Here is a 27,563-nt window from a genome sequence, read left to right as displayed (position 1 = left end):
ATCACTCAATATAATTTTATGGAAAAGGCATATATACAACATGTTCTTCGAGTGTTTGTGATGAGATGATACAAAACTGAGTTGCTGAGGCGATTAAGCAAGCACCATATAAATGCAAAAATTATTATAACATAGCATAACATGAGAATGCTTCGGAGCTTATTGGCTCTGGCTCCTGGTTAGAGATCTACCCAACCCACAGGTCTGCAAATACTGGCTGCTCTTACTCTGCAGGTTGAACCTAGGAATTGAGTGTGCAACTTCACGTTATTTTAATTAAAGGCCTGTGACAAAAGTGCATTTATTGGAGCTTCATTGTCTCAAGCTTACACATCTACCGGGTCTCCATTTGACTTTGTATTGTCTAAGAAGTCCAACCACACCTCCACTTCCACCAACTCCTGGGAGTTGCCTCGCTCTGCCTCACAGTCAGAATTCTCCTCCTGCTTCACGTTGCCTCCATCGATGTGAAGGTCCAATTTTGGAGTTGAATCTTCATCTTCACATTTTACCATCGCTTCTTCGCTCTTCACCATCACTTCTTCACATTTCACCTCTTCAAAATCCACCTTGATACATTTCATTGCGTCCAAGCTGGAATTAAATTCTGGTTCTTTTTTCAGGAGGGATGGGCTCATTGCAGCACTTTCACAAGTCGATTTCAGACTACGCTCCTTGGAGGTCTTCTGATGCCTGTGTGTTCTCTGGTGTCTTTGAAGCTGTGGTAACTGTGGAAACGTCTTCCCACACGGAGTGCACTTGAGGAGTTGATCTCCCGTGTGTGTTCTCTGGTGTACTTTAAGATAAAATGAACTTTAAGATAAGATGTGATGAATCTAGAAATGCCTTCTCACACACGGTGCACTTGAAGGGTTTCTCTCCTGTTGGAGTTCTCTGGTGCCGTGTCAAATTTCCAGGACAATCCGTGCTGTTTGCATACTGGTCCCATTGTTGTATTTTTGTACCGAGCTGCGCCGAGTGACTGTGCTCCATCAGACCAATTCTGTAGAAGAAACGTCAGAGGAAGCGTCAGGTGCAGACAGAAAAACATATCCACACCATCTACATTTCAATTTAAAGCTATTCGGGACTGCAGAGATTCATCTTCTTGGTTCTTTCCAACCCAGCTTATATATATGCTCCAAGCACGTGTGCTGTTTCATTCAGACGCTGTTGCCTCGACAGACCTGGTTTTCACCTGAGGACGGCTGCTTGCGTCGTGGCCGAAACGTCGTGAGAATTGTTTTATTATGTTTTATTATTTTATTACTTCCCTTCTACGTGACTTTACCGAAAGAACCAAGAAGAACCATCTACATTAGTATCGAGACTCAAGATGAATGAATATATACAGTCACACATGACTTACACGTCTAGATTTATTCATATATTCAAGATATTCCCCAATTCATCACACGGGCTGTGAAGGCACACAATGAGAGGGCAAATGGCCTGTAAATGCCTGTAAAAGGCCTATTATCTTAAGAATAAATGTTAACCCAAAACACCAAGAACACAATTTCGGCTGCAAAAGGAATATTTATAAAAGCAAAATTCAGCTAACATAGCAAAGACTTTATCTTATTGGTTCTTTCGGTAAAGTCGCGTAGAAGGAAAATAATAAAATAATAAAATTATTTTTTATTTCCCTTCTACGTGACTTTACCTTCTTGGTTCTTTCGGTAAAGTCATGTAGAAGGGAAATAATAAAATAATAAAAATATTTATTATTTCCCTTCTACGTGACTTTATCTTCTTGGTTTTTTCGGTAAAGTCGCATAGAAGGGAAATAATAAAATAATAAAAAAATTTCCCTTCTACATGACTTTATCTTCTTGGTTCTTTCGGTAAAGTCACGTAGAAGGGAAATAATAAAATAATAAAAATATGTATTATTTCCCTTCTACGTGACTTTACCGAAAGAACCAAGAAGATGAATCCCTGCAGTCACGAAAGCTTTAAATCGAAATTTAGCAAAGGCTGTCGCAATTTAAGAGGTGTGAAGAGGCATAGATTTGAAAACAAATTACAACCCACAGCCCCAAGCCTCTTTATTGTACAATAGGCCTTAATTAAATCAAGAATGCAGAGATCTTGCTTCTGTTGAAAATCCGTACACCTTTGCTGCATCAATAGACATAAAATAAAGCAAAATTTACATATCGTGGCGGTTACGTTCTTGTTAATTGCCGCGCGAAAGCTAAAAGCGCAACATTCTAAACTTAAGACTGATCTAAGTGATGGCGTTTGGTAAAATAGAAATAAACAGGGAGACATCGTATACAAAAAATATTCCTAGACAAAAAATTGTATAAATCTATTCGACCAGATGACGAGTCATCTGGTCCAACACCATATGAGACTAGTCTCTAAAGAAAGCTGTCTCTGGTGTGGACCAATCAGTTTCAAAGACAATGCCTAAATTATCAGAGTATTGTTTTTTGTTTGCATTTGACTGCAAGTATTGTGGTTAATGTAAGCATGATTCCTTGCAAAAAGTGTCAGTTTTGTTGCCAGAAAAAATGGGAAAACCCCTATTAGTATATTTTGGTACTGGAAAAGGAGGTCCCATGATGTAGGGGAAAACCTCTTCTTATATTTTGACGCTGGCAAAGGAGGTCCCATGATGTAGCTGCTCACCCCGAGCTCTCATTGTTATGATAGTGTGTTGTCTTTGTGCTGTACGCCTTTTGGCGTCCACTGATCTAACACTGTTTGAGACTAGACTCGAAAGAAAGCTGTCTCTGGTGTGGACCAATCATTTTCACAGACAATGCATATACTAATAAGATAATTGTTTTTTTACCCTTTTATCTGGCAACAAAACTGACACCTTTTTTTACAAGGAGTCATGTTTGCATTGACCACAATAACTGCAGTCGGAATGCAAACAAAAAACATAACTCTGATAATGTGTGCAGGTGTCAGTTTTGTTGTCAGATAAAAGGGTAAAAAAACAATTATCATATTTTGCTACTGGCAAATGAGGTTCCAATGGTGTAAATGCTTGACCCCGAGCTCGCATACTCTGATGGTGCTTTGTCCTTGAGTTGTGCGCCTTTTGGCGTCATCTGGTCCAACACCATGTGAGACTAGGCTCTAAGGAAAGCTGTCTCTGGTGTGGACCAATCATTTTCACAGACAATGCATTTACAATCAGAGCATGTTTTTTGTTTGCATTTTAATCACAATAACACTGGTCAACAAAAAAAACATGTTTTTCTGGCCTTGACTGCCGATTCCAAATCTGATCTCAGATTTGCTCTATCACATCTCATTTTATGCTATCGGCATACCCCATTTTCATTGATTTTACCCGAAATTAACTCTGTCACTGATGATTGCAGGTTGTTGCGAGTCAGTGACTGCTTTAGTGTTAAAATATGGTGCTGTATTTTTAGGATAGTGTGTTTATAATATCATCATTTTATGTAGATATCCACATTTAATCTTTTTCTTCTGCAGTTTTTTATTGAAAATAAAAATCACGACGTCGTGATTTTTATTTTACTTTTATTAATTTTAAAATAAAAATCACGACGTCGTGATTTTTATTTTATTTTTATTAAATTGTAATGTTTTATCTACGTGACTTTACCGAAAGAACCAAGAAGATGAATCCCTGCAGTCACGAAAGCTTTAAATCGAAATTTAAGACCTGCAGTCACGAAAGCTTTAAATCGAACCTTAACACCTGTTTTGTTGCCAAAAAAAGGGGAGGAAACCTCTTCTTATATTGTGCTACTGGCAAAGGAGGTCTCATGAAGTAGTGAGTCAGATGAAGACAAATTAAACTTAAGCAGAGAATTAAATTTCGATTTAAAGCTTCTTTCGTGACTGAAGGGATTCATCTTCTTGGTTCTTTCGGTAAAGTCACCACGTAGAAGGGAAATAATAAAAACAAAACATAATAAAATAATTCTCACGACGTTTCGGCCACAACGCAAGCAGCCGAAACGTCGTGAGAATTATTTTATTATGTTTTGTTTTTATTATTTCCCTTCTACGTGACTTTACCGAAAGAACAGAGAATGAAAGCAAATGCAATCAGGTGAGGGCAGGAGGCAAGGCCCCGCATGGCTAGGCCCCGCGTTGTAATGTTCCAAACTGGACATCGATTCCATCCTCGCTGCTACTCAATTGATATCCCTCCGAGAGAGACGGAGCGAGGCTCTACCTGGGTAAACAACATCAACAACAACCACAACAACAACCACAACAACAACCACCACGATGTCAACTTCTCACCTCGGATCTCAGTGAGCGCGCGTGTGGACTGGCAGCCTCCTGGTGTCTCGTGACGTCACGCGGCAGCAGGAGGTGACATGACGTCACTAGCGGGGTTCATCACACAATCCCCTCCCCCAACGAGCAGCGGTGTAATTGAATAAATTATGTTAATGAGCCGGGCCCACGTGGGGTGACTGGGCTTGGCTGCTGAACCCGTCGCAATGAAATAGCGACGGTTTTCATGAATAAATTATGTTAATGAACCGCCAGTCAAAAGCGCGGTGGAGGGGGGGGATTGAATATCTTGGTGACATGACGTCACTAGCGGGGAACAGCTTTCCCTGGCGTCTCACGCCGACGAGTTAATGAGTGGTGACGTCACTGTGTGTGTGTACACTATGTGTACAAACTGTGTGTGTACAAACTGTGTGTGTGTACACTGTGTGTGTACAAACTGTGTGTGTGTACCCTGTGCGTGTACAAACTGTGTGTGTGTACCCTGAGCGTGTACAAACTGTGTGTGTACAAACTGTGTGTGTACAAACTGTGTGTGTACAAACTGTGTGTACAAACTGTGTGTGTACAAACTGTGTGTGTACAAACTGTGTGTGTACAAACTGTGTGTGTACAAACTGTGTGTGTGTACACACTGTGTGTGTGTACACTGTGTATACAATGTGTGTGTATACACTGTGTGTGTACAAACTGTGTGTGTGTACCCTGTGCGTGTACAAACTGTGTGTGTGTACCCTGAGCGTGTACAAACTGTGTGTGTACAAACTGTGTGTGTACAAACTGTGTGTGTACAAACTGTGTGTGTGTGTACACTGTGTATACAATGTGTGTGTATACACTGTGTGTGTACAAACTGTGTGTGTGTACCCTGTGCGTGTACACTGTGTGTGTGTGTACACTGTGTTGGCACAGTCGGGGGTACAGATGGTGCATCGGCCAGTCAACTGAGTCAGTCGACCCATGGCACCTGGGTCTACCCCGTGCACATAGCTTGGCACAAGCGCCATGGTGACGTGACCGCCACTTAGTGGCGAATGGCGGTTGTTGTTATTGTTACTGTGTGTGTCCGGCAAAACAAGAGATGGCACCTCAGCCAGCCATCTCATTGAGTAGCCATTACCAGATCATCAGCAGATGCAACAGGGCTGACCAGCAGAGAAACAGGTCCCTGCGGGGTGGGCTGGTAGGAACGAACAAATGAATGGCTATAATAAAATGAAATGGCGGGGGTACGATACGAAGGGAGAGTTTGAGGCCTAGTTCTAGGCTTTAGGCCTAGCTGTAGGCTTTAGGCCGCTGTGAGTTAATTTTTAATTTAAATGTTTTAATTAAACACTATCTCAGGGAATTATAAGGGAATGTTACACTTGTTTAGCCAGGAAAGCCTCACTGAGTCTAAAGGTTGTTGTAGGGTCCTGCCAAGTGTTTGCAGTAGGGGGCGATGTTGCTACACCTAATCGGACATCGGACGGACGGACGATATAATCTATTGTAGGCTGGTTCACTTCGTTCCTACCAATATAATCCCTTAACTATAACCAGTCATCGATAAGCATATTATTTTTAACCGCGACGAATGCAATTCATTTATATGGCCATTGTGAGCTTCTCAAACTACATAATTATTGAAGATGCTATGTAATGTGTAATCAACCCCATTGAGACGACGTCGTCAATTGAGAATTCTTTATTCAGTTTCGTTCACAGCTTCCACCACATTCGTTCCTCCAGTTCCCTTGCTCCTTCACGCTGTTGGCTGACAGCGAGAGAGACTGCGGGGCCCGCCACGTGGCAGGCTCCGGACCACGGCACCAGCGTGGCTTCTCCGCTCCTTTAAATCCCTGGCCCACGTGATGCCCCGCAGCCAATCCTCAGCCACACCCCTGGAACTTTCCCGAAGCTAATGTACGGCTCCAGGGCTACGCCCCTAACTCGACTCCCCATTGGTTGCGGGCTGAGGCCGGCAGAGGCCATCATTATTATCCAGGTGTAACCTCACATTACAAATGTAATGCATTGGGCCAGAGTGAATTTCTGTCACACGCCGAGTTGAACAGGAAATGGTTCCAACTCCTGGTCACGCAACTTTAGATGGGCCTGCCCAAAATCATAAAAATCCTCAACGAATGTGAGCAGAGGCAGAGACATCGAAATCAAGGAACCCAAAGCACCAAGCCTTTTTAGGGTACCATAGGCCTTAATTACATCAAGAAAGCAGGGATCTTGTTTCTGGTGAAAATCCGTACTCCTCTGCTGTACTCGATCGACAGAAAATACAGCCGCCCCTTGAATATCGGAGGTTATGTTCTTGGAAAGTGCCACGCGACAGCTAAAAACGCGATATTCAATACTTAAGCCTTACCCAAGTAATGGCGTTAGGTAAACGTCAACTAAAATTTACATTACAATTTAAATAAGTACTGTATTCCAAATCAACTAAAAACTAAACAATTGAAATAAACATTGGGAAACCGTGTGTCATGCTCTTGGTTACAGGTCTACCCAACACTTATGGTCACACATGCTGTCTGCTTCTACTCTCTACATTGTCCGAAAAGTCCTCCCAAACCTCCACATCCACAAATGGCTGTGATTCGTATCGGGCTCCATTAGCGACCTGGAAGTCAAACCCTGGAGCCTTCACAGGTCACCTTCACGAATGGTGACGTTTCCCAGCTGCCATCTTTATTGGGTCCTTGCATCACAAACGATGGGCTTATGGAACTTCAAATTTCACGTCAATCTCAGACTCTGCTCCTTGTAGACCTCCTGACGCGTGTTTCAGTTTCAAGACAATTCAAAAGGCCTTCCAAGTGTACATCAAGTGGTTTTTAATGTGTGTTCCCTGGCAGTTGTGAAGATTTGATTACTGTGTAAATGCATTCCAAGACAGTGCAGTCGTTAGATTCCGTGGAGGCGAGTTCTGCTCTTGGTGACATCACAAGCCAGAGAGAGGGGGAGGCCCTGACGTAACCCACTCGTTAATTTGAGGTGACGTCTTCAGAGGGAGCGTCTACATATTTAAGTAAACATGTGGTAAACAAGGTGGGATATCAATGCAGACAGATATATCTAAAGTTTTATTTAAATAGAAGTTAAAATTCAATAAAACCTAGGCTAGAATATAAATCTGTAACAAAAATCCACGATGCCTTCAAATGTGCTCTTTAAAGTACCTCCTTGAGAAAAAACAGATCGGCAGACATCTTTCATTCAACGTTCTCTACACGAAACAAAGGAATGTTTTACACAAACTATAAATACCACGGCCTTTTAGGAATGCATGTGTAATGGTTTCCGGAGACACTTGTAGAGGTATCTTCTTTATTACAATAAAACACTCCAACAGTCCTGATACTCTGTTACAGCCTAGGTCAGGGGTCTGCAACCTTTAAGACATAAAGAGCCACTTGGACCCGTTTCCGAAGGAAAAAATAAACTGGGAGCCGCAAAACCATTGCAACATTTAAAACAAATATAACACTGCATATATTGTTTCTTACCTTATTGCTATATACAGGATCGTGCAGTCAGCTGTCAATCTGAATAAAAAAAGGACTTTTTCACTTAACAATGTAAAATATATTTTTGCAAATTAATAGCTAAATTACCTGGTTAATGGGATTTTTGCTCCTGAACCTCAGTGCACAGTGTCTGCACATCAGGGCTGTAAGACGTCACCTTCATTTTCACACAGGCTTGCAAGCTGTCATCTGTGAGGCGTGATCGATGTTTGTTTTTAATATAGTTCATGTTGGAGAAGACCTGCTCACATACATATGTGGAGCCGAAGATCGACAGGACTCCAAATGCATACTTTTTCATGTTTATATAAGTGTTGGGGATGGCATTCCATGTTTCGAATACAAGTTTGTCCTGTTTGGGAAGGTTTTCAATATCACTCCATTTATGATTCTGAGCCAGAATGGCCTTCTGACGGGCAACATCCTCAAGAGTAGCGGTCAAGCATTTGAACTTGGACACCCATATATCTTTGTCAGCTATATCGGCCAGTTCCATCTCAAGATCAGGTTGACTTACACCTGCAAATGCAGTCATATTCAATAGGGATGGATCGATCGCCAGGGGAGTGACAGGGAAGGATAATGTCGTTTTTTCCTCTCTGAACTCACAGAATCGTTTCCCAAACGAACTTTGCATTGTGGTGATTGCAGACTTGAAATATTCCAAATTTATCGTATCATGACTTTGTTTGAACTCTCTCAAAGAGGGAAAGTGAGACAGTGTACCTCTCTGTAAATCTTTGACAAACACTGTCAACTTGTGCTCGAATGCCAAAACCTCCTCCAGCATGTGCAGGGCTGTGCCTCCTTTCCCCTGAAGGGTTGTATTTAGCGTGTTTAGATGTGCTGTCATGTCTACCATAAAATGTAATTTTTCCAGCCACTCTGGCTGTTCCAGCTCAGCAAAGGTGAGCTCTTTGCTGCCCAGGAAGGTTTTTACTTCTTCCAAACATGTGACAAAGCAACGGCAACGTTATTGCCTGTCACCGGGCGGGCAGTGTGGAGCGGAGCGGCGACCTGTCAGCAGCGGCAACGCCACAGCAGGTGTCACAGTGCGCCTCCTCCCCTCGCTAGCATCCGCCCCGGAGCCGCGGTCAAGGTTCAAAAGAGCCGCATGCGGCTCCGGAGCCGCAGGTTGCCGACCCCTGGCCTAGGTACACAGCCTAGATACACTACTCTGGCTACGCTCTGGGGTCCTCCGGCTGCAATTACCCTAGGGGAGGCTAATTGACCCGACCCAGCCATGGTGCGGGTCTGGACTCTGGCTTCCTCGGAACTCGCCCTTACAAGGACGTAGAGCCGGGAGTCCCAGAGTCCCACCACTGGCCCTCACAGTGTCCCGGCCCTTACAGGTGTAATGCGGGCGTAAACGGCTTCGCGGATATGATGTCATGGGGGGGAGGAGTTAGGTCACGTGTGAGAGAGGGGTGAGGTCTTAAGGGAGAGATACCGGAAGAGACGGGAGAGTGTGGGAGACAGAGTTAGAGTGAGGCCACGCAGGGCGGAGGTCGAGGAGTGGCGAGATCGCCACACACACGGGGAAGTAAGACTTGGCACCGTCGGCCAGCGGTGACCAAGCGCGGAGGAACGACAGGCAGCGGTGGAGCTGCAGTGAGGGCAGCGGTGGAGCTGCAGTGAGGGCAGCCGGAGGACTGCACAGGGGATCTGCAGCGGAGCTGCAGAGGTGTGGAGGCTACGGGAGCGAGAGCAGCTATGGAGCTGCCAAGGGGAGAGCTCTGAGCGAGGGCCGTGTGGGAAAAGTGTAAGAACCCGAATAAAGGACAACGGAGACAGACCCAGGATCGAGTCCTTTATTACACTGGTGTCAGAAGTGAAACGGCATGTCAAAACAGCTCAGAAGAAAGAATATTCCTGCGCCATCATCTGCTACATCATCCGACGAAGACGACCTTCCTCGGGCGGTCGACCTGCCTGCGATGGAGGAGGAGATCCGTGCGGGAACAAGTGCGGGTCCGGGAGTCCAAGATGTCGCCGCGTCGGTGGACCCGTCTGCACCAGAGGACGCGGATTGGCGATGGAGGCAGATGGCGGCGCAGCTGAAGACGCTGAAAATCGTGCTCGCGCAATTGTGCGAGCTCGTCACGCCGAGGACGGCGTTGGGGAGAGCCGATGGAGGTCCGCAGGTCGCTGCCTTGCCTCCGCTGTCGGCGCCATTGGCCACGCGGCAAGAAGATGCCATCTTGGGCGTGGCAGGAGAAGAATGGCGCTCTCCGCGGCGAGAGGCCGCCATCTTGAACACGTTGCGATGCGACGCCTGGTGAGTCATCGTCTGAGGACGGTGCAACAAGGAGTCGCAGTCGTCATCTCACGACCGTCAAAGAATTCTCCATCGGGGGCGATTGGAGTGCTTTCGCCTGCAGATTTCTGGCGGCGGTACGCTCAGCAAGGTGGACGGACGCTGAGGCATTGGAGGTTTTACCGACTCTTCTCGATGACGAGTCGGTGAGATTCTTCCGCTCCATAAAGGCAGAGAAGAAGAAAACATTGAGAGGAGTTTTCGACGAGATGGCAGATGCATATGAGCCACCGGATGATGCTCATCGCCGGTTTGTTCAACGTCAGCGAGCACCCGAGGAGTCGCCGGTGGCATACAGGGGTGCGGTATTGGAGTTGGCCATGGCTGCATACCCGGAGACGGAGCCTGACCTGCTCGAACCTCTCATCTTGGGTAAGATGCTCGAGCTGTCCCGGGATTTGGGGATTCCTATGCCGGTGTGTGGCCACAAAAAGCTTACGTCCCGGGCGGCCGCTAAATGTCTTGATGCCCAGTTCAACCTGCGCCGTTGGAAGCAAGTCACGGCGTGGACGGGGGGGCCCATCGTCGAGGGAGGTGCCGCGGGATGGGATCCCAAGAAGGCGGTGTACGTTCCTGACGGGGGGGGCCCGCAGGAGCTGACAGCCGCCTCTGCTCAGTGGTCGGCCCGCAGTACGCCGGGGCCGCAATCTGCGCCACCGCCACGGGAGCGTCGGGACGGGGTGCCTGCGGCGGGGCGCAACAACATCGACTGCTTCCGCTGCGGCCGTAAAGGCCATTACACCAGGGACTGCTGGGCCCGCGTCCCGGGTCCGCCCCAGCAGGAGGCCTCGTCAGCGGACGTGCCACGGAAGGATCCTCCAGGACAGGCAAGTCGGTGCGCACCAGACACCCGGCAAGGCTTGACACCTCACTCATCACCGCTGTCGTGCGATCCGGGTGTTGTTAATAACGGGGGGAGGCCATCGACTGGGCCACGTCGCTCGGTAACGCAGTGGCGTAAATTGGCACGGCGGGTCATCGCGGCCGCTACTGGTTCGTCCACTGTACCTGGTTCTATACAAGGGGTGGACGTACGTGTGTTAGTGGATTCCGGGGCGTCCGCGACCATTATATCGGATGTCATTTTCCATCTGTTGAACATCCCACCTGAGGCCGTGTATCCAGTTTACGATTCCTGCGTCGCTGCCAACGGGGGTAGCATGGGCATTGTGGGCCAGGTGGACGCTACAATATCTATCGGGGGAGTGTCGGCCTCGGGAATTGTGTTAATTTCGAGGTCCCTCGGGGTTCCTTGCTTGTTGGGAACTGACTTCCTGGCCAAGATGCCCATTCTAATTCGAATTTAATCAAAACTGCATTGAATTACCGGGTGGGCGAAAAATTACATTTCTACCGTCGCCCTGGGGGCGACCTGCTCCGGTCGCTCAGGTGCAGGCGCTGTCTGAGGTATCTGTTGATATTCCACCTGGCTCACAGATGCTTATCCCCTTGCGATATGGGAAGCCTGTACCTGGTCGTCAGGGTGCAATTGGGATTTTGTTGTCGCCGTCCGCCACTATAACGGGCGGAGCGGCGCTCGTTGGGGCGCAAACTATTGTCCGGCCTGACCAGCAGCCGTTTCTGCAGGTGCTTAATGCAAGTACCGAAAATGTGTGTGTGCCGGCTGGTACGGTTGTGGCACATGCCACTACGGCGTTTACGGCACAAGATCATCTGGGCAGCCAGGTCGTGGTTGGTGGTGTTTCAGGTCCTGGTGCCGCTGATAATCGCTGGATCGCCGAATTGTGTGGGGAAAATTCTTCCCTTTCCGGTGAACAACGTTGTGTGCTTCGTAAATTATTATTGAGCTATTCTGATGTGTTTAGCTCCGACGATTTGGACTTGGGACGCACCTCGTTGCTTTACCATCATATTGACACAGGGGACGCTGCCCCTATTCGGTTGAACTCGCATCGAATGAGTCCGGCGGAGCGAGATCAGGTTCGAGGGGCAGTGGATGACATGTTGGCTGCGGACATAATATCTCCATCTAACAGCCCATGGGGCGCGCCTGTTGTTTTGGTTAAAAAGGATGGCAAATTGCGATTTTGTGTCGACTTTCGAAAATTGAATAAAGTGTCTGTGGCAGATGCGTACCCCCTGCCGCGTATGGACGACTCCCTCGATGCCTTGTCGGGGGCGAAGTTCTTTTCAACGCTAGATCTCTCTTCGGGATTCTGGCAGCTTCCCCTTGACGAGCCCTCGCGGGAGAAGACTGCTTTCCGTACGCCGCAGGGGTTATTCCAATTTAATTGTCTTCCGATGGGGCTGAATGCTGCCCCTGCCACATTTCAAAGGTTGATGGAGTTGGTGTTAACGGGGTTGCAGTGGGAGACATGTCTGATATATTTAGATGATATTATCGTCTTCAGCCGCACATTTGATGAGCATTTACTGCGGTTGGAGGGGGTGTTCGCCAGGATGCGTTCCGCAAATTTGAAATTTAAGCCAAAGAAATGTCACCTACTGCAACGGTCCGTGCGCTATTTGGGGCACATCGTAAGTGCGGACGGGGTGGCCACGGATCCGGACAAGACAGCATGCGTCCGTGACTGGCCAACCCCGGCCACGGTGGGGGATGTACGTCGCTTTTTGGGGTTTGCCTCATACTATCGGAGGTTTGTTCCGGATTTCGCGACGATCGCGAGGCCCTTGCACCTCCTTACGGGTAAAGGAAGGAAATTTGCTTGGGGACCGCAGGAAGAAGCGGCGTTTCAGGGCCTGCGCGATCGACTGGCTATGGCACCGACGTTAGATTATCCTGATTTCGATCACCCCTTCATTCTGGATACGGATGCGAGTGACACGGGCATTGGGGCCGTGTTCTCTCAATCAAAAGGTGGTGTGGATCGCGTGGTGGCGTATGGTAGCCGGGTTTTGTCTCCCGCAGAAACTCGCTACTGCGTCACACGCAGGGAACTTTTGGCTATTGTTTTCTTTCTCCGCCAATTTCGACCGTATCTCTACGGTCGTTCGTTTATTGTTCGCATGGATCATGCGGCCTTGCAGTATGCTCTTAAGATGGACCAACCATCCGGCCAGTTGGTGCGGTGGTTGGACACGCTGCAAGAATTTTCCTTCCAAATTCACCATCGGAAGGGGGTGCGTCACGCGAATGCGGACACGCTTTCTAGGTTGCCGCAGCGATCCCCTTGCGCGTGCGCGTCGGGGACGCATAGATGTGCGCCGATTCAGCAACCCCCTCAGCCTGTTGCGTTGGCGGTCGACGTGCCTGAAGCTCCAAAGGAGCCGGGACCGGCTGATGGGATTCTGAATCTTCCAAGGGCTGTGTGGATTCGGGAACAAATGTTGGATGGTTCATTGGTCTCGTTACGGAATCGGACTGCGAAGAAGAGTGGGGGACTGGGTACGGGGGGTATGCCGGAAACCGCTCTCCGCGATGGTCTGCTGATGTGGAGGGAAGGGTTACAGGAACGCTGGCGTCTGGTTGTACCGGCATCCTTGCGGTACGAGTTGATTAGGACTCTGCATGGGGACACGCTTTTACATCTGGGGGTGCAGAAGACCCTATTGACGCTGCAGCGAGACTATTTTTGGCACGGCATGACAACGGATGTGGTCGGTCACGTTCGCGCGTGTCCCGATTGTGCCCGCCGAAAACCACCTAAACAACCATATATGCCGCCCATACAGTCTATTCAGGTGTCTAGAGTTAACGAATTGGTGGCGTTGGACATTTTGGGACCCTTCCCGCCATCCGCTAAGGGAAATAAATACTTGCTAGTTGGGGTGGAGTACCTCTCCCGCTGGCCGATGGCCTGGCCTTTGCCTGACCAGTCAGCGGCGTCTATCACAGATGCCTTTCTATTCGGGTACGTTATGGACAAGGGGGCGCCGGAGAGGCTCCTCACAGACCAAGGCCGTAATTTTTCTTCTAAATTGTTGGGGGAGGTGTGCGCGGCTCTTGGAACTAAAAAGATACAGACATCTCCCTACCATCCGCAAACGGATGGTATGGTCGAACGGCTGAATCGGACATTGTCCGCAATGTTGTGTCACACCGCGAGTGAAAAACAATCGGATTGGGATTTGCATATCCCTGGGGTACTTTCGGCATACCGAATGACGCCGCATGCGGCTACAGGATATTCGCCGTTTTTCCTTATGTACGGTCGCGAGAACGTGCCGCCAATGGATGTGCAGTTGGGAACTGGAGTGAGGGGACCTGCTAAGCCTCTTCCTGATTACATTCGGGATACCGTTCGCCGGGTTACTGAGGCACGGGAGGGGGCCCGCATGGCTACTGCCAAAGCCCAGGCCCGGAACGAGCGGTGTGCTCGACGCTCGAAGGGGGAGTGCCCCTGGAAGGTGGGGGACATGGCCTGGCTCCATTGCCCGCAGGTGCGGCCAGGTACCTCTCCTAAATTACACAAACCATGGCAAGGGCCGGTCCGCCTCATCGAGGTTCCCAACCCACAGTCTGCGCGTGTTCGGTTTGGATCTCGGCGTTGGTTCGTTCACACGTCGCGCTTGAAACCATATGTGGCCCCTCGAGATGATGCGTCATCTCCCGATGTTGCCTTGCCGGGGTCTGTGGCTGCCGACTCATCCTTGCCTGTGCCTGTTGACCTTGCAAGAGCGCCTGTCGTGCCTTTTACAGACAAGCCGGCCGTGACATTGCTGGAGACAGGAGACTCTGCTCGGGGTGTGCCTACCACGGCTGCGGGGACTCCGAGCACCGCCGCCCTTCCGACCCCGTCGCAGACACGATCGCGACGCACCCCCGACGCTGGGCCTTCAGGGACACGGGACCGGGACGTTGATGGGCCTCCAATAGCGACAGGAGGACTTCATCTTGTCGCTCCTAAAACCCCGTCACGTTCCCGGTCTGCAGGAGGGCCGCCGCCCGTCCGGGACGGACCGGCGACCCGAACGCGCTCAAAGTCCCTTACATTTCGTTAAATTTTACTGTTGTGTTTTGTTGTTGTTATATTTATTGTATGCTTCGTTGTCCTTGAATGTGTGATGGTTGTGTTCGCTCGCATTACTTGACTCGTTATTGTTCAGCCGAGGTCGGCTGGATTTTCTCTACGGGGAGGGTGGTGTAATGCGGGCGTAAACGGCTTCGCGGATATGACGTCATGGGGGGGAGGAGTTAGGTCACGTGTGAGAGAGGGGTGAGGTCTTAAGGGAGAGATACCGGAAGAGACGGGAGAGTGTGGGAGACAGTTAGAGTGAGGCCACGCAGGGCGGAGGTCGAGGAGTGGCGAGATCGCCACACACACGGGGAAGTAAGACTTGGCACCGTCGGCCAGCGGTGACCAAGCGCGGAGGAACGACGGGCAGCAGCGGAGCTGCAGTGAGGGCAGCGGTGGAGCTGCAGTGAGGGCAGCCGGAGGACTGCACAGGGGATCTGCAGCGGAGCTGCAGAGGTGTGGAGGCTACGGGAGCGAGAGCAGCTACGGAGCTGCCAGGGGGAGAGCTCTGAGCGAGGGCCGTGTGGGAAAAGTGTAAGAACCCGAATAAAGGACAACGGAGACAGACCCAGGATCGAGTCCTTTATTACACAAGGACAAGCGGGACGAGGGGGTCCAGGGTCCTAAGCTGGCTGGTCTTGGGTCTTGAGCTGCAACTGGCCCCGATCGGCCAGGGAGCTGCCCTTTTATGCATCGTCCCCAACGAGGGGAGGGGTTGTGTGTGCCCCCAGATATCCCACAGAGCACGCACAGCACCCCCGTTGGTGGCGCCAAGGGGCTTAACTGTTTGGGGTGCCTGGGATCCGAGAGCCTGGTGCCGAGGGCTTATCTGCCTAGGATCCCAGAGCCCCCAGCAGCCCCTCCCCTCTTATGGCACTACACATGTGTTCAGTACAAGCCACCTGTGGACTGGTTTTGGTGTACAATGTCTCAACAGTCCGGCTTGCTTCAACTGATGTTCATCGGCAAGGTCCATTTCAAGTCTCAGTTCGACAAAATGTATACGTAATACAAAATGATAATTAGTGTTCTTGTGGAGAATGTATCTCCTATACGTAACTTGTAAGTGGCATACCTTAACTGATGAATGATCCGACTATGCTCCCGATTTCAAAGACAATGAGTTGCCCCAGTCAGATGCGTCCTGATTCACAAAAATACCCTTTGACTCGTATCACAAAAATAACAGCTCTCACGTGAGTTTTTGAACAGGTTACCACCAAAACAGATACTTTGTCCTGACATCACATATTCCATGTTTGACATTAATATACAAAATGTTGTATATACGTACAAAATCAGACAGGTAAAATAATCAAAATGCACATTGGCAACATTTTATTACTATACTGAAATGTACTGCGTCACGTTGCAACGGATTTACAAGTTTATCTCTGACGAGATTAGGCCTATATGTGCAGCACTCTCATAGAGGGAAGCCAAGTAGTAGTACATTCTCTATTTGTTGCAGAGGTTCAAGGTTCAAATCCGACTGGCATATCAATCATCGCCCCCGACTTACAAACTCATATCCACATGCAGGCCAGTGAACGGTCACCTTGTGGCACACAGGGGCAGATGCCCATTATGGGCACCATTCGAGTGTCTAAGATGAGATATGATACAAAACACTTGAGTCACTCCTGGTTAGAGATCGCCCCAACCCACAGGTTCACAAATACTGGCCACTCTTACACTGCAGTTTGAACCTAGAAATTGAGTGTTCAACTTCACATTATATTCATTGGAAAGGCCTGTGACAAAGGTGCATCCATTAGAGCTTAATTGTCTCAAGCTTGCACATCTACCTGGTCTCCATCAGGCCAATTCTGCAGAGAGAGCGTCAGCTGCAAACAGAAAAGCATGTCCACACCATCTATGTGAGTATTGAGGCACAGAGGAATGCATATATACACAGTCACATGACTTACACATCTATACATATTCATATTTTCATGATATAGTGAAAGAGATTCCCCAATTCATCACACGGGCTGTTAAGGCACACAATGCGAGGGCAAATGGTCATAAATATGCCTGGACACCCTAGTGTCTTCAAAATTAATGTTTACCAAAAACTCCAAGCACACAATTTTGGTTGTCTAGCTACGACAGGAATATTTATTTAAGAAAAATTAGCTAACATAGCAAAGGCTGTTGAAAAGAATACTATTTGCATTATGTAGAAATGTATAAATTAATGTTCATTTGCAACTTAGAGGTATGAAGCCAGGCTCAGATGAGCTTGAATGCGAGGATGAACAGATCTAACTTAAGCTGCATATGTGCAGTGTTAATTTCCTGACTGTTTCCATTCTTATAAAACATTTTCTGTACCTGTTGAATTCCATGATGAAATGGGGCCTTGCATATGTTCTAGAAAAAGATCACCTCCCTGGGAAAATCTTGACTTAAAACTTTCGTGACAGCAGGAATTCATATTCTTTGGTTATTTCGGTAAAGTCACGTAGATAGAAAATAATAATACAAATAAAGTGAATAGAAGAAAAAAAAACGACTAATGTAGACTGTAGCCTGGTTCTTAACCTCTGTGAGCGTACTGGCAGTCTATAATGACGACTGTAGCCTGGTTCTTAACCTCGGCGAGTGTATTGGCAGTCTATAATGTAGACTATTGCCTGTTTTTTTGACGAGACCTTTGCAATGGACTAGACCTTGGCGATGAATACTCACAGCTTTGTGTAATAACAGCCATAGAGGGTTCACGTGGGGATTGGCTTGCCGGTCCCGCTTTGTAGCCAATAAGGGGTGAGCCAGGGAGCATGGCCTCGGCGTGATCACGGCATGTTAGCAGGGGTGATTGGCCTGGACAATCGGGGCCTCAGCTAATGGGAAGCCGGATCAGAGGCGTGGTCCCGGGATTGACAGGGAACCATCGGGAACGGTCAACGCTGTCTACGGAGGATTGGCTGGGGGGTACCACGTGACGAAGGGATTAAGAGAGAGAGGGAGAGAGAAGTTGGGAGCAGACTTGGGAACGAGAAGAGCAGGAGTCACGCGCGTACGGGGCTCTGGGTGCCACGTGCGCGGTGGGGACTTGGCGGGAAGTCTGCCCGCTTTCTGTTGTCTGTCAGCAACGGGGAGTGTGTGAAGTGTAACTGTGGAAGTTGAAAATAAAAAGGACTGATTCCGGAAGCCGTCTCAAGAAGGTTTATTGCATTGGTGTCAGAAGTTCTTCTGCAACCATTTGGACGATCGTCAAGATGACCAAGCACCTCAGAAAAAAGAACCTGCCCGAGCCTCCATCGGAGGAAGAGGCCGAGATGGACGAAGATGAGCTGTTGGGGGCTACAGCCCCTATGCCGCCTGCTGATACTGCTCTCCTCGACGCCTCTCAGCGTCGACTGGGAGAAGATGCGACCACCGCAGGAACGAAAGACGGATGGCGGCTGATGGCGGAGCAGATCGAGTCGTTACGCGCCATTCTGCTGAGTCTGGTGACCGCGGTAGCGTCCTCACCAGCCGTGGGTCGCCAGATTGCGGATCAGCTGGGCGCCGCGGGAAGGGGTCCTACAAAAAAATCGGAGTCCGCCATTGCTCCTGCCACGCGGGAAGAAGCCGACGTTTTGGGCGGGGCGGCTGCGCTGGAGCCGTCGACCGCCATTTTGGGCGCGCCTGCCGCCACGCGGCCGCCGGACGCCATTTTGCCTGCGACGGGTGGAGCGCGGGAACCGCAGTCGGAGACGCCCGCGGCACGCGCTTGCCACCGCAGACATCGCCTTCCACAGATGAAAGAATTTCTCGCCGGGGGCGATTGGAGTGCTTTTACGTGGCGCTTCGAGTCAGCCTTTAGATCCGTGCATTGGATGGAGGAGGAGGCGCTGGGAGCGCTACCTACACTGCTTGATGATGTTTCTCTGGGGGTCTTCCGCTCCATCCCGGCGTCCAAGAAGAAGACACTGCGAGATGCATTCGCAGAGATGGCGGAATTTTACGACCCACCGACGTCAGCCACCAGAAAATTTATGTCGCATCGCTGAGGATCGGAGGAGTCGCCTTTGGCTTATCGGGGGGCGTTGATGGTGTTGGCCATGGCTGCCTATCCCGACGCGACGGCCGATCATTTGGATCCTCTCATCCTTTCCCGTATGCTGGATGCTGGAGTTGTCTCAGGAGCTCAACATTTCTCTACCAGTGTGCGGCCACGAACCGCTTACATCGCGATGGGTGGCGCGCTGCCTGGACGCTAAGTTTAACATCAAGCGCTGGGACCAGATGGCGGCGTGGACGGGGAAACCTGAAATAGACGGGCCGCCATTGGAGTGGTCTCCACGACGGGTCGTGCACTGCTCCGACGACTCTGGCGACGACGACGTGCTGGCTGCTGCTGTTCCGCATGGGATTCCGGGACGGCGGCTGCGCGACCAGCGTGGTGACTACACAGGCCGTCCACGTGCGGGGGCCGGGTCATCCGACCGCCGGCCGACGACGGCCGCGTGTTTCAAGTGCGGCAGACGAGGCCATTTCGCCCGCGACTGCCGCTGCCGACCTCTGCTGTCGCCTCTTCCGCCAAGGGGACCTCCATCTCCTCCACCTGCTGCGGAACTGCAACAACCTCGGGCGAGTCGGCACAAATCGGACACCCGGCAGGTCGTGTCACATCATTCATCCACTCGCACTCATTCTTACACTCCTAAGGATAATTTTACTTCTCCTGCACCATTTACACGCTCTGCTACACAGTGGAAGAAATTGGCTCGCAGGGTTGTGGCTGCGGCGTCAGGCTCGTCGACGGTACGGGGTACCATCGACGGCGTTGACATCCGTATTTTGGTGGACACTGGCGCATCTGCCACCATCATTTCAGATGTTATTTTTCATTTGTTGTCCATTCCTACGTCGCGGATACGCAGGGTTAATGATGCGTGTGTAGCTGCAAATGGGGGTAGCATGGGTATCTGTGGTCAGGTAGATGTGAGCATCGCTATCGGAAATATTACCGCCGCAGGACCTGTGTTGATCTCTCGCTCGCTAGCTGTCCCATGCTTGCTTGGTACTGATTTCCTGCGCCGGATGCCGCTGAAAATACGGGTCGACCAGGATTGTTTGGAAATGCCGGGGGGTCGTAGAATGTCGTTCCTGCCTTCCCTGCTGGCCAGTGCGCCTACAGGTAACGCAGTTACTGCCGTAGTTGCTGCTACGGTGGAGGTTCCGTCGGGAGCGCAAATGCTCATTCCGCTGCGTTACCGAAAACCCCTTCAAATTGAAAGGGATGCGAAGGGCGTGCTATTATCCCCATCAAATTCGGTAGCTAAATCTTTTTCCTTGGCGGCGGCACAAACGATCGTGCGACCAGGTCAGGCACCTTTCATACAGGTGTTGAATGGGGGACCTGACCGCGTTGTTGTTCCGGAGGGATCGGTGCTGGCTCACGCCACTACCGATTTCGCCGCGCGCCCGGATGCCCGCTGGTGGGCCTCCACACGATTGTTCGCAAGAACGCTGGATCGCAGATTTATGCGGGGAAAATTCTTCTTTGTCGAATGAGCAAAGGAATGCTCTGCGTTCATTATTGCTACTCTACGTGGATGTTTTCAGCAGAAATGATTTGGACCTCGGCCGCACGTCGCTTTTGTCGCACCATATTGACACCGGTGCGACACCTCCCATCTGTATGCACCCTCATCGCATGAGCCCAGAGGAAAGGGAACACGTGCGCGGAGCAGTAGATGAATTGCTGGCGGCGGATATTATTTCGCCGTCCAACAGCCCTTGGGGCGCGCCCGTCGTTCTGGTTAAGAAAAAAGATGGTGGTACAAGATTTTGTGTTGATTTCCGCCGGTTGAACAAAATTTCGGTGGCGGACGCGTACCCTTTACCGAGGATGGATGACTCATTGGATGCTTTATCGGGTGCTAAATTCTTTTCCACCCTTGATCTGTCATCGGGCTTTTGGCAGCTTCCCCTCGATGATGAGTCAAAAGCCAAAACGGCATTCCGCACGCCGCAAGGTCTCTTTGAATTAAATCGGTTGCCTATGGGCTTGAATGCGGCTCGGGCGACGTTTCAACGGCTCATGGAATTGGTGTTGGCTGGACTACAGTGGGAAACGTGCCTCATATATTTAGACGATATCATTGTTTTCAGCCGCACGTTCGAGGAACACCTCCAACGCCTGGAGACGGTTTTCCAAAGAATGCGGGCGGCTGACCTCAAGTTTAAGCCTAGAAAATGTCACCTTTTGCAACACTCCGTCCGTTACTTGGGTCATATTGTCAGCTCGGACGGCGTGTCCACTGACCCTCTGAAAACCAAATGTGTTCGAGAGTGGCCCACACCCACTTCCGTGGGTGATGTTCGGCGGTTTATTGGATTCGCTTCCTATTATCGCCGCTTCGTTAAGAACTTTGCGACGTTGGCGAAACCATTACACGTTCTAACGGGCAAAAATCAAAGGTTTAAATGGGGAGCGGAGGAAGAAAGTTCTTTTAGATCACTTCGGGAACACCTCGCCACGGCGCCTACGCTAGATTACCCAGACTTCTCACAGCCGTTCATCCTTGATACGGATGCTAGTGATATCGGCATTGGGGCCGTTTTGTCGCAACGTAAGGACGGGGTTGAGCGAGTGGTGGCGTACGGCAGCAGGGTTCTGTCCCCTGCGGAAACGCGATATTGCGTGACAAGGCGGGAACTTTTGGCGATTGTGCATTTTGTTCGATTGTACCGGCCGTACCTGTATGGAAGGAAATTCCTCGTTCGCACTGATCATGCGGCTTTGCAATACTCCTTGAAATTGGACCAGCCGTCAGGCCAATTGGCTCGGTGGTTGGAATCGTTACAGGAATTTTCCTTCCATATTACATATCGTAAGAGGGCCCCCGTCACGCGAACGCTGACGCGCTCTCAAGGCTGCCACCCGTTCCTCCGTGCACTTGCCTGACGGGCACGCACCGCTGCGCGGCACCGCCCACCTCGCCCTGCCCGGTTATGGGGGCGATAGCGAATGAGGACGACCAGAAGGTGTCGGTGGACACCGATGATACCTTACGGCTGCCGCACGCGGTCTGGTTACGTGAGCAGGAGGCTGATACCTCGCTGTCTCCGCTACGGAAATTGATAGGGAAACAAAAAGCTCAATTGGCGGGATGGAAGTGGCAGATGTTCCGAGGCAAGTCGGGACTGTTAATGTGCACCGACGGGTTTTCTGACCGACCACGCTTGGTCGTGCCTACTTCGCTTCGCTACGACCTGCTTCGCGCTCTGCACGCTGATAAGTTGATGCACCTCGGCGTCCAGAAGACTTTGGCCGCGATGCAAAAGGATTTTTTCTGGGCCGGCATGATGGCAGACGTCAATGACTTTGTCTGCTCATGCCATGATTGTGCGAAGAGGAAACCGCCTCAGAACCACTATGTACCGCCATTACGTTCCATTGAGGTGTCCCGCATCAACGAATTAGTTGCTCTGGACATTCTGGGCCCGTTTCCCCCGTCGGCTAGGGGCAATAAATACCTTCTGGTCGGGGTGGAATATTTTTCTCGATGGCCGATGGCCTGGCCTCTACCCGACCAAACGGCTGCGTCCATCACCGACGCTTTCTTGAACGGGTATGTCATGGATAAGGGGGCACCTGAGAGGCTGCTCACAGATCAAGGGCGGAACTTCTCCTCTAAATTGCTTAAGGAGGTTTGTGACGCGCTGGGCACAAAGAAAATTAGCACTTCCCCATACCATCCGCAAACGGATGGTATGGTGGAACGATTCAACCGTATCCTCTCGGCTATGCTTTGTCACACGGTCAGTGAAAACCAAACCGATTGGGACTTGCACATACCAGGCGTCTTAGCGGCATACCGCATGGTTCCACACGCATCCACGGGATACTCACCATTTTTTTTATGTATGGCCGTGAGAATGTTCCACCCATCGATGTGCAACTGTTTAAGCCGAGTAAACAACCGTCCCGCTCCTTGCCTGATCACGTGCGGGACTCGCTTGAACGAGTTACGGAGGCGCGAGAGGCTGCCAGGTGTGCGACGGCCCGTGCCCAGGCAAGGAACGAACGGTATGCGCGTCGATCGCGTACTCGCATGCCTTGGTCAGTGGGAGACCTGGCATGGCTCCACTGCCCCCAGGTGCCGGTGGGCACATCCCCTAAACTGCACAGGCCGTGGCGGGGGCCCGTAACGCTGGTGGATGTTCGGAACTCACAGAGTATCCGCGTTCCGTACGGAAAACGTCGGTGGTATGTTCATTCCTCGCGACTTAAACCCTATGTTGATACGCGTGTCGGTCCCTCATTCCCAGTAGCTGACCTGCTGGGTTCTGCCGGACCGATTACGCCGATTGCCACGCCCGTTGATCCCAAGGGGGACTGTGTTGTGCCTCCTACAAATGAACAGGTTCTGAGGGCTGAGGAAGCCCCCGCTGCCCCCCCTCCAACGGGGACTGCCCTGGATATGACCGAGAACCAACAACCTTCTTCTTCTTCAAGCCTACCACCTCCTGTCGATCTGAAGGCAAAGCGACCATGCGCTGGAAGCGGAGAGGGTCCCGCGTCGCGTACGCGATCGAAATCTCTCCCGTTTCGTTAACGTTCGATCGTCTAGCTGTTTCTTCCCTGTCGTTACCGCGCTGCAGGGGCGCCCTAATGTATGTCGGGTTTTTTCATGGGTGACTGTTTTTAAGTGTTGTTCGGCGCGGGGACGCCGTTTCACCCTTTATTGTTAAATGCACCTTGGTGCCCTAATAAGATGTTTTACGGAATTGGTTGATCACCCTTTTCTCAGCCGAGACGGCTGATTTTTTTCACCGGGGGGGGGGGGGGTGATGTAATAACAGCCATAGAGGGTTGACGTGGGGATTGGCTTGCCGGTCCCGCTTTGTAGCCAATAAGGGGTGAGCCAGGGAGCATGGCCTCGGCGTGATCACGGCATGTTAGCAGGGGTGATTGGCCTGGACAATCGGGGCCTCAGCTAATGGGAAGCAGGATCAGAGGCGTGGTCCCGGATTGACAGGGAACCATCGGGAACGGTCAACGCTGTCTATGGAGGATTGGCTGGGGGGTACCACGTGACGAAGGGATTAAGAGAGAGAGGGAGAGAGAAGTCGGGAGCAGACTTGGGAACGAGAAGAGCAGGAGTCACGCGCGTACGGGGCTCTGGGTGCCACGTGCACGGTGGGGACTTGGCGGGAAGTCTGCCCGCTTTCCATTGTCTGTCAGCAACGGGGAGTGTGTGAAGTGTAACTGTGGAAGTCGAAAATAAAAAGGACTGATTCCGGAAGCCGTCTCAAGAAGGTTTATTACATTGGTATAGAAAAAAAGTCCAGGCAGCTCCAACATAGTGTTACAGAGCCTAATGAAAGAATGCTGCTAGACTAATTTGAAGTGAGACTTTGGATGCCAAACCAGAGCTGGTCGTGAACACATTAACCAGGTATAGGAGCTCCTCCACCACGTGTAGAACTACCTGATTATTCATGGAGAGCTGAACAGGTGCAGTGTTGTATGACATTAAATTCACAGGGAGGTGTTCTTTTGGTCTTTCGGTAAAGTCACGTCACTTTACCGAAAGACCCAAAGAATATGAATTCCTGCAGTCACGAAAGCTTTAAGTTAAGATTTTCCCAGGGAGGTGATATATTTTTGTAGAACATATGCAAGGCCCAATTTCGTCATGGAATTCTCCAGGTACAGAACAAGATTCTCCAACTCAAAATCAACGAGTAGCCATGACCAGATCATCAACATGCGTAACATGGTTGACCAGCAGGGGACGATTAGCGTATCATTGTTACTGTATGGAATGCAATTTTTTATAGGGCCATTGTGTGCTTCTCAAAATACATCATTATTTGAAAATGCTACGTAATGTAATGCATGGGGCCAGAGGGAATTTCGGCCACAAGCCAAATTGAACAGGAAAGGGCCCTGACTCCTGGTCACATAGCTTTAGATGGGCCTCACTAAAATCATAAAAATTCTCAACGAATGTGAGCAGAGGCAGAGACATCGAAAACAAAAAAACAATCCAAATCCCCAAGCGTCTTTATGGTACTACAGGCCGTAATTACACCAAGAAAGCAGAGATCTAGTTCCTGCTGAAAATCCATACTCCTGTGCTATAGCTGATGAACAGAAAATACAGCAGCCCCTTGAATAGCGCAGAGGTTACATTCTTGGAAAGTGCCGTGTGAAAGGTAAAATGGCGATATTCAATACTTAAGCCTTACCTAAATAATGGGGTGAGGTTAACGGCAACTAAAATATACATCACATTTTAAATAAGTACTGTACTGTATTCCCAATAAACTAAATTACTGAAATAAATGTGGAGAAACCGTATACAAAACATTCCAAGATGAGTAGAAATGTATATAAATAAAGCAGACTTACTGTTATTTTGAGAACTAATTGCACCAACACTTTGAAACATACACACATCAAAAATTCCATGTGTACTCAAGGGTAAGTTATTGTTTTTCACACAATTTTTAGCTTACCTGTTCACCTTTAACACCTGTAACACCTGCACACTCCAACACCCTGCCGCTGCTATATTTTTTCTCATTTACCACATTATCCTTACATATTATCAGGCCTGCATTTTTGCCACAAAATTCATTCACTTCCGGCTCCTTACTGTCCTCTCTGCACACGCACGGCTCACCTCTAATATACTGCAATATTTCTTCATGGGACCTTTGCCAGTACCAAAATATGAGAATAGGTTTTCCCCGTTTTTCTGACAACAAAACAGGTGTTAAGATGTTAAACCACCAAACTGAAACCTTTTACAAGGAATCATGTGTGCATTAACCACAATACTTGTGGTCAGAATGCAAACAAAAACATACTCTGATAGAAAATGCATTCTTAATTTGAAGCTTTCGTAACTGCAGGAATTCATACCCTTTGGTTCTTTCGAGAAAGTCACATAGGTATAAAATAAAATAAATCACGACGTTTCGTGCGCAACACAAGCGTCCGTCATCAGGTGGGAAAGCATGGTCTGAGGCAGACTGTTTTAAAAGATTTAAAATGGGTGTAGCCCAAGGGTCATAAAGAAGTGGCCGGGGCTAGTGATGTTAATGTAATAAATTACCATGTTAATGTGAAATCGAAGAGTGGTGCAATCCAAATCGGCCTCCCTACAAGACAGAGAAGGAGCGAGACTCTACCTGGGTAAACAACAACTACCACCACGACAACCACGATGTGAACTTCTCACTTCAGATCTCAGTGAGCGCGCACTAAAATAAATCACGCTTGCTAACACAGAGCGCACGCCCGGGATACACTGCCGAGTTCATTGATGACCTCACCACCGCGAAAGTTCAGCAGTATCTGACAAGCACAACGGGGTGGCAGCTAGATGCGAAATGCCCATATCCCCCATCTAACACCCTTGCCGAGCATGCGCACCTGTGTGTGTGAGAGATTTGCTCGCGAGCGTGCGGAATTCCGACGGCTGGGACGGGATAGCACCATTGCAAGTCTTCTTCCAGAGGAGGAGGTGAGGGGGGGGGGGACGAGGGAGCCTCCGGGACCCCGTGGGACAACCCCAGGATGGGTAGCAGGGATACAGAGATATCGCAAGCAATGCGACCCAAGTACGCGAGGAGGTAACCCAAGTATGTGGGGAGGTGACCCAAGTACACATGAATGTGACCAAGCTGCAGTCTACAGCGGAGATAGTCCAGTCTGAGATGGGAGGGCTACGCTCCATGGTCGGGGGGTTAACCAGGCGAATATCTCAATAAGAGGCAGAACTCGAACAAATGAGCACTTGGAGGGTAAGGGGGAGTGGGCAAGGGGCGTCTTATGGAACCACCACCCTTTCCCGTGCGTGCTATCTATGTGACCAATGGGGGCATCTCGTGAGAGACAGTCCCCAGATCGCCCGCGCGAGAGAAGCACCAAGGTTAACCACCAAGGCCTCCCTAAAGATGGGACCACAGAGGGGTGCAATCGACGTGGTCCCAACACAAATAAAGTCATGATAATGGTGAGCGAGTGACCCCCACGCAGATGCCGACAACAACACCCCAGAATGCGGCGACTGCGGGTGACTGGCTGTTGGAGCTGGTGCCAGGAATAATGGGGGCCACGTCGCTCGTGGAAGGGCAGGTGAAAAGGCGGCGTACTCAGATTCTGCTGGACACATGGGGCGGTAACATCACTCATGAGTGCAACACATTGCAGCGTGGTCGGGGTTGACGTGAGCTGCCTACAGGCCTCGGATCGTGCGCTGCACACTGCAAGTGAAACTGGGATGGGACTGCTGGGGAGGGTCACCCTTAAGGGTCGCCTCGGACACCAGGTGTGTAACCAGGAGTTATATGTGTCGAGCGTGTTATGCCACGAGTGTATTGCAGGTACCGATCTCCTGGAAAAGTTGGGGCTCAGCGTGCAGCCCCGCCGGCGATGCGCCATCGTGGAGGGCAGCGGATTCCTTTCTTGGGACAAGAGCCGGGTTGCCCTCCCTTCGAGCCCGTGGCCGCTATCCTGGCGTCGGCCGTCACCGTCGGCATTGGTGTTCCACTGGGTTTTCCGTTTTTCTCCCAAACCTAAAC

General features: G+C 50.1%; 1 long non-coding RNA gene across 2 annotated transcripts; it reads right to left on the bottom strand.

The window, feature by feature from the left end:
* LOC144738203 (uncharacterized) lies at positions 1 to 27,563 on the bottom strand. Of its 2 annotated transcripts, XR_013589172.1 has the most exons (3): positions 27,370 to 27,563; positions 4,249 to 16,870; positions 1 to 1,003 (listed from the first exon to the last, which is right to left on the bottom strand). It is a non-coding gene; the product is annotated as an uncharacterized LOC144738203 (long non-coding RNA). The 2 variants fall into 2 exon arrangements; XR_013589171.1 differs by lacking the exon at positions 27,370 to 27,563 and having other exon boundaries at positions 4,249 to 19,270.

Source organism: Lampetra planeri, chromosome 78 (assembly GCF_965212315.1).
Source record: "Lampetra planeri chromosome 78, kcLamPlan1.2.h2, whole genome shotgun sequence".
Lineage (NCBI taxonomy): Eukaryota > Metazoa > Chordata > Hyperoartia > Petromyzontiformes > Petromyzontidae > Lampetra > Lampetra planeri.
This window is presented reverse-complemented; position numbering and strand designations above follow the sequence as displayed.